At 43.9% G+C, this 11,018-nt stretch overlaps 1 long non-coding RNA gene across 1 annotated transcript; it reads left to right on the top strand.

The window, feature by feature from the left end:
* Positions 1–451: 451 nt before the first annotated feature.
* Positions 452–10,781, top strand: LOC143562249 (uncharacterized). The gene is made up of 3 exons (XR_013140449.1): positions 452–1,283; positions 1,454–1,484; positions 10,694–10,781. It is a non-coding gene; the product is annotated as an uncharacterized LOC143562249 (long non-coding RNA).
* Positions 10,782–11,018: the final 237 nt, after the last annotated feature.

The raw sequence follows: 11,018 nt of genomic DNA, 5'->3' as shown, positions 1-11,018 counted from the left end.
TGTAAAATAGGAATCTATTGTTAGTTTCACATATAAATGGTAGGACTATATTTCCTTGTAATTAGTTGATCCTCCTTGATCTTAGGAGTGATTGTTGTAACCTATTATATATTGAGATCAATGCAATCCCTCAAATCATTGAGGTTGTTTACTTTACATGGTATCAGCCTAACCATCGGTCCTCTCTTCCCTCTGTTTCCCTCTTCATTGTCCTCCCTCACCTCTCATGGCCGATTCAGCCTCCTCCTCCACAAATTCGGAGTCATTCTCCATGAGTACTCTTCTCCATCTTGTCACTCTAAAACTCACCCCAACCAATTACCTAGTTTGGAAGAATCATATGCTTCCCATCTTCGCCTTCCAAGACCTGCTTCACCACATTGACGGGTCGGTTTCTCAGCCCCTACCAACAACTACGGTTGATAATAAAATTATTCCAAATCCAGATTTGGCTCCCTGGATAACTCAGGATAGAAAGGCAGTCATTATTCTCAATGCCTCACTGACCGAAGAAGTCGCGTCTGAGGTTCTTGGTATTTCGGGTGCTCGAAATATTTGGTTGGCATTAGAATCTGCATTCAGCAATTCATCAATGGAGCGTATGTACTCCCTCCGCGATACCCTTCGTCAATTAACCAAGGGTGCTTCCTCCGTCTCCGAGTTCAGCCGAAAATTCAAAGGTATATGTGATCAGCTTGCAGCCATTGGTGAACCAGTTAAGGAGATGGATAAATTGCATTGGTACCTTTGTGGGCTTGGTCCCTCCTTTGAAAATTTTTCGGTCTCTATAAGAGCAATCAAGCCGCCCCCGTTGTTCCGTGATTTAGTTACCCAAGCGGAAAGTCACGAGATTTTTTTGCAGACCATACATGGCAGCAGCGGCCCAACTCAGCCCGTGGCCTTTGCTGCACAACAATCCCGTGAGGGTGGTTCACGTGGCCGATACAATCGAAACAATCAATCGCGGGGCTCTTACAACGACCGTGGGGGAAATTCTTCTAACAACCGTGGTCGTCCCTTTGATAAAAGACCACCAAAATGTCAAATATGCCGTACCCCAGGTCACTATGCCACAGCCTGTCCAGAATTTTACAAATATGCCAAGAAACACTCGCCCTCTGATGAAGATTTGGCGAAAGCCTTTCACGCACAATGTCACGTGAACAACAACAGCCCCGACTAGAATGTCGACTCTGGAGCAACAGCTCACATGACCCCGGACTTCGATTCTCTTCACCACTCCGTTCCTTATCATGGTAATCACGGTGTTCAATTTGGAAATGGTATATCTCTACCTATAACCCACACGGGTACTTCCATTATATCAAATAAAATTAAATTGCAAGACGTTTTGGTCATTACGAATTTGACAAAGAAGTTGTTGTCAGTTAGTAAACTAACTTCTGATTATCCGGTTGATGTCATCTTGTCTCAACCTTTCTTTTACATTCAGGATCGGGTGACAAAAAGAACACTAGCTAAAGGTGTGACATCTGCCCCGATCCGACCCGACCCAGGTACCCGTTCTCTGACCCGATCTCTCTTTTATTATTTAATATTTATACTTATATTTTACTTTTAATAATAATATATATATATTTTCCTTCCCGCCTCTTTCTCTCTCTTTCTTTCCGCCGTCCCATCCCTCTTCTCTCTTTCCGCCTTCTGTTCCCTCTTGTCGCTGTCCCGCCCTTAAGCCTTGTTTCCTCTTTCAACTCTTTGCTTGTCCTTTGTTCCTTCCCGCCTAAGGATGTCTGCGCAGCTCCACGCGCCAGACCCCTTACAAGGAATCCTGCGTGAAGACCATCTGTTCCTGCGTTACGCGAGACGAACGCTTCCCGCGACGCGCTAAGGATTTGTAGTTCCCTCGACGCGCGAAGAATTATAGTTCTTCCCGCGGCGCGCTAGGAATCTTAGTTCCTCCCGCGGCGCGCTAAGAAATGTGGTTCTTCCCGCAGTGCGCATGGAAATTTAGTTCTTTCCGCGACGCGTTAAGGTTGTTTTTGTCTACCTTCGCGTTCGCGCTCTCTTGACCTTCTGTGTTTGCCTTCGCGCCTTAGCCTTCTCGCGCTGTACCCTTTGAGTTTTCTTGTGTTGAATCTAGCCGTTGCTTTTGTGTTGTCTTATCTTTTGAGCTGTTGACCTAATCTGCTTTATGTCTGAATAGTTACTTTCGGCGCAGCATGCGTACCAACCCCATTGGTTGGCAGAAAAAGTGACTGACATTATCTTTTGAGATCTGCTTTTGCCATGCTTGACCAGTACCTTTATCTGATCCGCCCATGCCTGTTACTGTTCCCTGTCAGCTTTATCTTGCTCCCTGCAGCTGCCATATCTTTTGATATCTTTTGCTTTTGGAATCTTTTACTTTTTTGAGATCTTTTCCCCTTTTCTAGGGATTATGTCTCCTAGGGTTTTTCTATAAATAATAATAATATTTCATAACACATCACACACAAAACACTTAATCTCTCCTGTTCTCTTGCTCCTTGCTCTCTCTGCCGTCTTCCTCTCTGCCTCCGTCTTCCTCCTTGTTCTTCGTGCTTTTCCGGTAATATATATTATATATAATAGTTTACTTATTAATTATGCTAACTTATATTCAAGACTTAAAACCAATCGTTAAAACAATAATCTTATTTATAGGTTAACTTGTGCTTGTTTAAAGTTGGTTCTTGCTTTATCTATCACCGCATCGTTTATCATGTGAGTTATCTCGTATCTAATCCCTTTTTATTTTAAATGCTTTGGGATGTTCATGTGTTCATACAAAACTTGAGTCTTAAACTTGTTTATGAACTTTAGTCGCGCAGTATCCCATGTGTTGAGGACGTTTACTTGGCTGTTTATTTGTATGTGTGTATCATTAACCGCTTTGTTCGGCCTATTCCGCAGTTCCGTTGGTACCATTAGTTGAACACGGGAGACCTATCGTTTACGGTTTTCTTTGTTTACACTTGCACAGATGTTTTCTCGTTTTTATGCTCAATTGGGAGCATGGATTGAACTATGATCTATGAACTATCTTAGGCTTGATCACAATCTGATTACACCCTTGTTAAACTCTAGACATACACGTGTTGCGCGCAGATTTACTGTGATTATCTATGATTATCTATTAAACTTGATTTCTCACCAACACGCAAGTGTTTGACGTTTATTTTAACACATGTTCAGGTTTGCAGTAGCTGTTTTGGAGCTTGTGGACACGTAGGACGTTTTTACTTTTGGACCTAGAATTAAAATGTATCAAGACAAGTTAATGTTGTTTGAATGTTATAATTTATAATATATTGATTTATGTTCTTTATTTTCCCCGCTGCGCGTGCGCGATAAAATGTGTATTAATAAATATTGACACCAATAGTGTCGCGAGTAATGAAGCAATATGTGGCGCCCCGATGTATAATCCGCCTTTGGTCGGGGTGTTACAGATTGGTATCAGAGCTCGTTGACTTTAGGATAGGTGGTTAGACGTAACGACCTAGAATACCTAAGAGTCCCTTCTCGCGCATGAGAAGAAATCTCATGTTTGCGCGCTTATTGTTAATTACTCGTTATTTATGAATATGCTCGCGCTTGCGCAGTATATGATTTTATGTTTTATTTCGCGATATTTCGATTTTTGTTGGATTTCGATTTTTATTGATTTTACTTACATATTCGTTTGTTGAATTTGAAAATCCGAAAAGTCATGGTGATACATGAATAGTTGATTTTCAATTTCCATTTACGATTATGTTCTGAGGTTGGAGACTTGAAAAGTCATGGTGATACATGAATTGTCAACCTCCAATACTCATTTTCTTGTATATTTTATATTGAAGATTGGAAAGTCATGGTGATACATGAATCGTCAATCTCCAATACTCGTTTACTAGCTATTTTAAATTGAGAACTCGGAAAGTCACGGTGATACGTGAATTGTCGGTTCTTGATTCGAATTTGTTACCTTTATTAAGTCTGCATTTAGGATCATTTATTTTACTTTAACTTTTGATAGTATCTAACTCCGTGAAACCAAGCTTTATAAGATTAAAACTTTGCGCTAAAACCAAGATATTAATTAAAAATTTAAAACTTTTATAGAATGCCTCCGCTATCTCGCCGATTTCAGAGAAGAGAAGCCTCGCGCATGCGTAGACAGCAACGTTCCCAGGAAATGGCCGCCGCAATAGCCCAAGCTTTGAGCCAAAACAATGCTAATACCTCCAGTTATAACATTAAGTCCTTTAATGCGGGTAACCCTCCGAAGTTCACAGGTCTTGAAGGAGCCACCGTGATGCTCCAATGGCTTGAGAAGATTGAAAACACTTTCCTCCACACCCAATGCCCCTCAGACAGACGAACCCTATATGCTTCCAGTGTCCTGGAATCCAGAGCGCTTACATGGTGGAATGGAGTAGCTCATGCGCGTGGCGCAGAGGCTGCTTCTAGCATGACATGGGAGGAATTCAAGGAAATTCTTACGCGAGAATTCTGCCCTCCCAACGAAGTTAAGCGCCTGGAGGAAGAATTCTGGAACTTGAAGCAATACAGCGGTGAAGCGCGCGAGTACGCGACGCGCTTCCACGAGCTAAGCTTACTGGTCCCTCACCTTGTTACCCCTTCCCGCCGAGCCATCGAGAAATTCCTTGGGGGTCTCCCCATGGAAATTCAAGATTCTGTATGGGCCAGAAACCCAGTTACCCTCTCTGACGCCATCGAATTGGCCGCTGTGCTCAGCGACAACCATGTCAGAGCAGGAACCCTGTTCCTGCGGGGAACTGAGAAGACCAAACCCACCAAAACTGCCCCTGAACCCGCAGAAACCAAACCAGAACCCTCAAACCATAACCAGAAACGTAGGCGCAGACAAGCTTACGCGCTTACCAACCCGCCCATAGTCCAGCAACCCGCTTACCAGCCTCTAGCATACGCCCCTCAACCTCTGTCAACCTACCCAGCACCTTCTGTAGTCCACAACTATGCCTTAACCAACCCCGCACTCCCTGCCCCGCCAACTAAGAAACCTTACACAGGAAACCAACCCTTTTGCCCAACCTGTAGACTTCATCACCCACCTCAAGTCCCGTGTCGACAATGTAACCGATGTGGCCGCGTAGGTCACTCCGTTGAGTACTGTAGAACCCCTCCCTCCAATCCGATTGCGCCAACACCACCAGCCTACCCGCAGCACCAACAGCCAACTTACCAAAACCCACGACCCAGATCGTGCTTTAACTGCGGTGATCCAAGTCATTTCCGGAACGCGTGCCCAAGGCTACAAGTTCAGATTACTCAAGCGAATCCGGTGAACCAAATTTCGAACCAAGTGACGCGTGGCCGAGCTTTTAGCATAACCGCGCACCAAGCGCAAGCGAATAACGACGTAGTTAATGGTACATTTTTGCTTAACGGATTTTATGCATCTATGCTTTTTGATACTGGCGCCGATCGAAGTTTTATCTCTCGCGCCTTCGAGCAGAAGCTTGCGCGACCGCGCGATGACTTAAAAGAAGATTTTTCAGTTGAATTGGCTAATGGCGAAACTGTTTTAATAAACTCGGTAATTAAAGATTGCACGCTTAACCTTAACGAAAACGATTTTCTGATCGACCTCATCCCTATGCCTCTTGGAAGCTTTGATGTTATCATTGGTATGGACTGGCTCTCGAAGAATCGCGCCGAAGTTATTTGCGCCAAGAAATTGATTCGCATACCTCGAGAAAATGGTGATCTTCATATCTACGGCGAAAAACCCTCCAGTGGTCTTAAACTTATGTCTTGCGCCGAGGCCCAAAGACTCATGCGGAAGAAGTGTATTGCATTTCTAGCCCATGTGGTTAAACCCGATGAAGGAAAGAAGCTTCGCGATATCCCTGTTGTGCGTGATTTTCCTGAAGTTTTTCCTGATGATCTTCCTGGTATCCCTCCCGCTCGTGAAGTCGAGTTTCGTGTTGATCTTGTCCCTGGTGCTTCCCCCGTAGCTAAATCTCCTTACCGTCTTGCACCCGCTGAGATGCAAGAATTGGCCAGCCAACTTCAAGAGTTGACTGCTAAAGGATTCATTCGCCCTAGCTCTTCGCCCTGGGGTGCTCCGGTGTTGTTCGTTAAAAAGAAAGATGGATCGTTTCGCATGTGTATTGATTACCGCGAGTTGAACAAACTCACCATTAAAAACCGGTATCCCTTACCGCGTATTGACGACCTCTTTGATCAACTCCAAGGTGCCTCCTGTTTCTCGAAGATCGATCTCCGTTCTGGTTATCATCAGTTGCGTATCCGCGATGAAGATGTTCCGAAGACTGCTTTTCGAACTCGTTATGGCCATTTTGAATTCTTGGTCATGTCCTTCGGTCTAACCAACGCACCCGCCGTTTTCATGGATCTTATGAATCGGGTGTGTAGGCCTTTCTTGGATAAATTCGTGATCGTGTTTATCGATGATGTTCTGGTGTATTCTAAGACCAAGACCGAGCATGAGCAACATCTCCGATTGGTATTGCAAAAGCTTAGAGCCGAGCAACTCTATGCTAAGCTTTCCAAGTGTGAATTTTGGTCTGATGAAGTACAGTTTCTTGGTCATGTTGTAAACAAGATGGGTATTCATGTCGACCCATCCAAGATTGAAGCAATCAAGAACTGGATTACGCCATCCTCTCCTTCTGAGATCCGTTCCTTTCTAGGCTTAGCTGGTTATTACCGGCGCTTTATTTCGAACTTCTCGAAGATCGCTTTGCCTTTAACAGCTCTGACGCACAAAGGTAAACCGTATATTTGGGGCTCGAAGCAAGAAGAAGCCTTTCTAACGCTCAAGCGTTTGTTGTGTGAAGCTCCTGTTCTTGCGCTACCTGAGGGTAATGATGATTTTGTCGTGTATTGCGATGCATCCAACCAAGGTCTCGGTTGTGTTCTTATGCAACGAGGCAAGGTTATCGCTTACGCATCAAGGCAACTTAAGGTTCATGAAAAGAATTATACAACTCACGACCTCGAGCTTGGTGCAGTTGTTTTTGCCTTGAAGATCTGGAGACACTACCTTTATGGTACTAAGTGTATCCTCTACACTGACCATAAAAGCCTTCAGCATATCTTTGATCAAAAGGAACTTAACATGAGGCAACGCCGATGGAACGAACTCATCAGCGATTACGATTGTGAGATCCGGTATCATCCTGGTAAGGCTAATGTGGTAGCCGATGCGCTCAGCCGAAAACCCTGCCAACTTAACTGTATCTTGCCGCGCACCCAGCTTCACTTCGCGCCGATTCAAAGCAACCTTGAATCGCGTATTCGTGACGCGCAGCGCGCATCCATCAGTAATGGTAACCTTCGCGCCGAGTTAGCGTGTGGCGCGGAAGCACTCTTTGTCCCTAATCTGAGTGGAATTCTCTGCTATCTCAATCGCATCTGGATCCCTTGTGATGAGAATCTTCGCGCTGATATCCTGAGTGAAGCGCACAAATCTCGGTATTCTATTCATCCCGGCGCTGATAAGATGTACAAGGATTTGCGCATAACTTATTGGTGGCCTGGCATGAAAAAGGATATTGCTGTGTTCGTAGCTAAGTGTCTGACTTGTTCTAAAGTGAAAGCTGAACACCAACGCCCATCTGGTTTGCTCGAACAACCAGAAATTCCTACGTGGAAATGGGAAGGTATAGCGATGGACTTTATTACCAAGTTACCTTTGACAGCAAGCAAACATGATAGCATTTGGGTAATAGTGGATCGATTGACTAAATCTGCTCACTTTCTGCCCATTCGTGAAAACTACCGTGTTGAGCATCTCGCGCAGCTTTATGTCAAGGAAATTGTCTGCCGCCATGGTACTCCTTTGAGCATCATATCCGATCGCGATGGCCGTTTTATATCTCGCTTTTGGAAATCTCTCCAATCTGCGCTAGGAACTCGTTTGGACATGAGTACAGCATATCATCCTCAGACTGACGGACAGTCTGAGCGAACCATTCAAACTCTTGAGGATATGCTCCGATCTTGTGTTCTTGATTTTGGAGGTAATTGGGATTCACACCTGCCTTTGATCGAGTTTTCTTATAACAACAGCTATCATTCCAGTATCGGTATGGCCCCATTTGAAGCACTTTACGGTCGTAAATGCCGCTCCCCAATTTGTTGGAGCGAAGTGGGTGAAACTCAAATCACAGGACCCGAACTTGTTCAAGAGACAACCGATAAAATCGCCAAGATCCGTGATCATTTGCTGACTGCCAGAAGCCGACAGAAGAGTTACGCAGATCGTAGGCGAAAGCCTCTCGAATTTCAAGTTGGTGATCTTGTTCTCCTCAAAGTGTCGCCTTGGAAAGGTGTTGTCCGCTTTGGGAAGAAGGGTAAGCTTGCTCCTCGTTATGTTGGTCCATTCAAGATTCTCGCGCGTGTGGGAAAAGTTGCCTACAGACTTGACCTGCCGCTCGCGCTCAGTAATGTGCATCCAACGTTCCATGTTTCCAATCTCAAGAAGTGTTTAGCTGACGAGAACCTTCACATTCCACTTGATGAAGTTCAAGTTGATGAATCCATGCATTTCATTGAGAAGCCTGTTGAGATTATGGATCGCGAGGTTAAGCAAACCAAGCGCAGTCGTATCCCTATCGTGAAAGTTCGCTGGGAGTCCAAGCGCGGAGCCGAGTTTACATGGGAAAGGGAAGATCAAATGAAGATCAAGTACCCGCACCTGTTCTCTGCGCAACCTACTTCGAGATAAATTTCGGGACGAAATTTCTTAAAGTAGGGGAGACTGTGACATCTGCCCCGATCCGACCCGACCCAGGTACCCGTTCTCTGACCCGATCTCTCTTTTATTATTTAATATTTATACTTATATTTTACTTTTAATAATAATATATATATATTTTCCTTCCCGCCTCTTTCTCTCTCTTTCTTTCCGCCGTCCCATCCCTCTTCTCTCTTTCCGCCTTCTGTTCCCTCTTGTCGCTGTCCCGCCCTTAAGCCTTGTTTCCTCTTTCAACTCTTTGCTTGTCCTTTGTTCCTTCCCGCCTAAGGATGTCTGCGCAGCTCCACGCGCCAGACCCCTTACAAGGAATCCTGCGTGAAGACCATCTGTTCCTGCGTTACGCGAGACGAACGCTTCCCGCGACGCGCTAAGGATTTGTAGTTCCCTCGACGCGCGAAGAATTATAGTTCTTCCCGCGGCGCGCTAGGAATCTTAGTTCCTCCCGCGGCGCGCTAAGAAATGTGGTTCTTCCCGCAGTGCGCATGGAAATTTAGTTCTTTCCGCGACGCGTTAAGGTTGTTTTTGTCTACCTTCGCGTTCGCGCTCTCTTGACCTTCTGTGTTTGCCTTCGCGCCTTAGCCTTCTCGCGCTGTACCCTTTGAGTTTTCTTGTGTTGAATCTAGCCGTTGCTTTTGTGTTGTCTTATCTTTTGAGCTGTTGACCTAATCTGCTTTATGTCTGAATAGTTACTTTCGGCGCAGCATGCGTACCAACCCCATTGGTTGGCAGAAAAAGTGACTGACATTATCTTTTGAGATCTGCTTTTGCCATGCTTGACCAGTACCTTTATCTGATCCGCCCATGCCTGTTACTGTTCCCTGTCAGCTTTATCTTGCTCCCTGCAGCTGCCATATCTTTTGATATCTTTTGCTTTTGGAATCTTTTACTTTTTTGAGATCTTTTCCCCTTTTCTAGGGATTATGTCTCCTAGGGTTTTTCTATAAATAATAATAATATTTCATAACACATCACACACAAAACACTTAATCTCTCCTGTTCTCTTGCTCCTTGCTCTCTCTGCCGTCTTCCTCTCTGCCTCCGTCTTCCTCCTTGTTCTTCGTGCTTTTCCGGTAATATATATTATATATAATAGTTTACTTATTAATTATGCTAACTTATATTCAAGACTTAAAACCAATCGTTAAAACAATAATCTTATTTATAGGTTAACTTGTGCTTGTTTAAAGTTGGTTCTTGCTTTATCTATCACCGCATCGTTTATCATGTGAGTTATCTCGTATCTAATCCCTTTTTATTTTAAATGCTTTGGGATGTTCATGTGTTCATACAAAACTTGAGTCTTAAACTTGTTTATGAACTTTAGTCGCGCAGTATCCCATGTGTTGAGGACGTTTACTTGGCTGTTTATTTGTATGTGTGTATCATTAACCGCTTTGTTCGGCCTATTCCGCAGTTCCGTTGGTACCATTAGTTGAACACGGGAGACCTATCGTTTACGGTTTTCTTTGTTTACACTTGCACAGATGTTTTCTCGTTTTTATGCTCAATTGGGAGCATGGATTGAACTATGATCTATGAACTATCTTAGGCTTGATCACAATCTGATTACACCCTTGTTAAACTCTAGACATACACGTGTTGCGCGCAGATTTACTGTGATTATCTATGATTATCTATTAAACTTGATTTCTCACCAACACGCAAGTGTTTGACGTTTATTTTAACACATGTTCAGGTTTGCAGTAGCTGTTTTGGAGCTTGTGGACACGTAGGACGTTTTTACTTTTGGACCTAGAATTAAAATGTATCAAGACAAGTTAATGTTGTTTGAATGTTATAATTTATAATATATTGATTTATGTTCTTTATTTTCCCCGCTGCGCGTGCGCGATAAAATGTGTATTAATAAATATTGACACCAATAGTGTCGCGAGTAATGAAGCAATATGTGGCGCCCCGATGTATAATCCGCCTTTGGTCGGGGTGTTACAAAAGGAGTGTGTGAAAATGGCTTGTATGTGTTGAAAGAGACGCCTCAAGCCTTGGTTGCTACAAGTGTTAATCATGCTTCTTTTGAAATTTGGCATGCACGACTGGGTCACGTTTGTTTTGATTCCATTTCAATTTTGAATAAACTGGGGGTGTTATCTGTTACTTCTATTTTGCCCAAACCTAGTATTTGTGTTTCTTGTCAAATGGCTAAAAGCCAAAGACTTTCATTTGATGTTAATTTAAATCGTTCATTGCATCCTTTGGATCTTGTTCACTGTGATTTGTGGGGTCCATCCCCGGTTGGGTCACGTGATGGCTATTTATATTA

Source organism: Bidens hawaiensis, unplaced genomic scaffold (assembly GCF_021521415.1).
Source record: "Bidens hawaiensis isolate Kalapana, Puna unplaced genomic scaffold, B.hawaiensis_p1.1 tig00001179_1, whole genome shotgun sequence".
In the NCBI taxonomy this organism is placed as follows: domain Eukaryota; kingdom Viridiplantae; phylum Streptophyta; class Magnoliopsida; order Asterales; family Asteraceae; genus Bidens; species Bidens hawaiensis.
Note: the sequence above shows the minus strand (reverse complement) of the source record. Positions and strands in the feature narration are given on the sequence as shown.